The sequence below is a fragment of the Procambarus clarkii genome, chromosome 47 (assembly GCF_040958095.1).
Source record: "Procambarus clarkii isolate CNS0578487 chromosome 47, FALCON_Pclarkii_2.0, whole genome shotgun sequence".
In the NCBI taxonomy this organism is placed as follows: Eukaryota; Metazoa; Arthropoda; class Malacostraca; order Decapoda; family Cambaridae; genus Procambarus; species Procambarus clarkii.
In genome coordinates, this window is record NC_091196.1 from 11,197,343 (window position 1) to 11,200,808 (window position 3,466).

The following is a 3,466-nucleotide window of genomic DNA, read 5'->3' on the forward strand; positions in this document are numbered from 1 at the left end:
AAATTTAATTTACAACTTTTACCCTATTATCAAATAACTAAAGTGATAGCTTATCTTCCACAACAAAGCGGACATAAATATATTTGGCACAATCAGTACCAAAATTATTATATTTATAACAATGGGATTATTATTAAAAAGAGGAAGGCGTTGGATGAGACGGAGGAGGGAGGTTTGGAGGATGTGGAGGATGAAGCGGATCAGGCGTTGGAAGATCAAGTGGATCAAGATATGGAGGAGGTAGTGGAAGAGATTGATGATGCTGGAGAGGAAGAGGAGGAATATATTTGTTCAACATACCATGGTGCACGGCTTCGGGCTGAGAGAATATGATGGAGTCTGGTGGGATGATCGGTGATCATGAGTCTACCACAAAGACACACACACACACAAACACACACACACATTCTGACACACACACACACACAAACACACACACACACACACAAAGACACACACATACAAAGTCACACACATACAAAGTCACACACATACAAAGTCACACACATAAAGACACACACACACACACACATAAAGACACACACACTTACACACACACACAAAGACACAAAGACACACACACACACAAAGACACACAGACACACACACTTACACACACAAAGACACACAAAAGACACACAAAGACACACACACACACACACACACACAAAGACACAAAGACACACAAGAGGTTCCAGGTGGTCTTCACAATAGAACAGGGTGAGGTCACTGTGCTAGGAGAAAGGGAGGTAAACCGGGCGGCCTTGGAGGAGTTCGAAATTACGAGAGAGGAGGTCAAGAGACACCTGCTGGATCTGGATGTTAGAAAGGCTGTTGGTCCAGATGGGATCTCACCATGGGTACTGAAAGAGTGTGCAGAGGCACTTTGCCTGCCACTCTCCATAGTGTATAGTAAGTCACTAGAGACGGGAGACCTACCAGAAATATGGAAGACGGCGAATGTGGTCCCAATATACAAAAAGGGCGACAGATAAGAGGCACTGAACTACAGGCCAGTGTCCTTGACTTGTATACCATGCAAGGTGATGGAGAAGATCGTGAGAAAAAACCTGGTAACACATCTGGAGAGAAGGGACAAATCGCCAACATGGATTCAGGGAGGGTAAATCTTGCCTTACAGGCTTGATAGAATTCTACGATCAGGTGACACAGATTAAGCAAGAAAGAGAGGGCTGGGCGGACTGTATTTTCTTGGATTGTCGGAAAGCCTTTGACACAGTACCACATAAGAGGCTGGTACATAAGCTGGAGAGACAGGCAGGTGTAGCTGGTAAGGTGCTTCAGTGGATAAGGGAGTATATAAGCAATAGGAAGCAGAGAGTTACGGTGAGGGGTGAGACCTCCGATTGGCGTGAAGTCACCAGTGGAGTCCCACAAGGCTCTCCCAGAGGGTATCGATTCATTTCTCTCAATGTTTGCGACAATCCTGGAGTATGCAGCCCCAGCATGGAGTCCATATCTAGTCAAGGATAAGACTAAACTGGAAAAGGTTCAAAGGTTTGCCACCAGACTAGTAATCGAGCTGAGAGGTATGAGCTACGAGGAGAGACTACGGGAATTAAACCTCACTTCGCTGGAAGACAGAAGAGCTAGGGGGGAGGGACATAATCACCACATTTATGACAGAGCCCGATAGGCTCATGAATCTGTACACCTGTTGATTGACGGTTGAGAGGCAGGGCCAAAGAGCCAGAGCTGAACCCCACAAACACAACTAGGTGAGTACACACACACACACACACGCACACACACACACACACACACACACACACACACACACACATATATTCTGACACATAAAACGTACTCTCACATAGGAATCATACACACAGGAATCACACACACATTCTCACAAATACACACACACACACACACACACACACACATACTCATTCTTACACACACACACACACACAAAGACACAAAGACACACACACAAAGACACACACACACACACACACACACACACACACACACACACACACACACACACACACACACACACACACACACACACAAAGACACACACACACACACATACTCATTCTTAGACACACACACACACACACAAAGACACACACACACACACACAAAGACACACACAAAGACACACACAAAGACACACACACACAAAGACACAAAGACACACACACACACTAGTGAAAATCCTCTCGTTGGCTCCGCCCACTTCACCCGTGATTGGTGCTCCATCAAGCCAATCACAGCAGACCGGCCACACAGTTACCACGACTCACATACCAAACACTTATTTGTTTTTAAACAGTAAAATTAACTCTTTTTTAATACTTATTTAAAAAAGAAAGAATAGCTCATGACAGAATTGATGATAAAAGAAATTGACCATGGTCTTCAGCCTTTTATTCACATCACCCAAAGTTTGGTTGATGAAAATAAATCTTTTTTAAATACAAATAAGTATCTGACAGATTTGACAGAAAACATTAAATTGTCAAATCTTCATCACCCAGCCAAATCTTTTATTAATTCTATCAATGAAAACCTAAATTTTAAATCCCAAAATGATTTTAATAAAATTATGAAAAATATTTTGCATGGTGATGTAGAATCCCCTATTCTAAATATTATAGAAAACAAAGCTCTTAAACAACATATGTTAAAAAAATACCCATTTAAACTCTATGAAGAACACATTAACAATGTAAATAAACTTGCCCAAGATCTTGGGTTTGAAAACGAAACTCAATTTCTTGAATATTTAGAAAGTAATCCTTCACCAACTGATTCCAAATTAACTAAAATTTTTAACACTATGACCAAATGGGCTGGTAAACATAAAAGTTTGATATTGAAATCTGCGATATTATTAGGTGTAGGTGTTGCTTTTCTTGAATATTTGAACAAATACAATCGGAAGAACAGTGGTTGTTTTAGATACCATGTTGGAAAAGGACATTCCCTAAAAAAAGAAGTATATTTGACCAGATTTTGTAAATTCCCTATCAATCGGGTTGATTATATTAACTATGACATACTAAATGATAATACTCATCCATTGTTCAATAAAAAAGTCTGGAACTGTCAATTTGATATTCCAAATTCTGCAGAAACCCAAAACATATTAAATTTGGGCTGTAAGGGAATATGTTGTCCCCATAACTACAATTATCTTTCACAATTTGTCAAGGGTTATGAACCTATTTCTAATTTAGAAAATAAAGAAATATTTTATATATATAAATGTGAACAGGGAACAATTTTAAGAAATATTGCCGAAATTTTAGGAGATGGTATTGGTGAAGTGATTCAAGGCATTGGGCAATCTGATATATGGCAATTTATATTGAAATCAATTAAAAATATTGGCTGGGTTATACTTTTAATTTTATTATTAATAATAATGTTAGGCCCATTGATAATGGTGATCAAATAGCGACATATGAGTGCACTAATGGGTGGTGTAGTG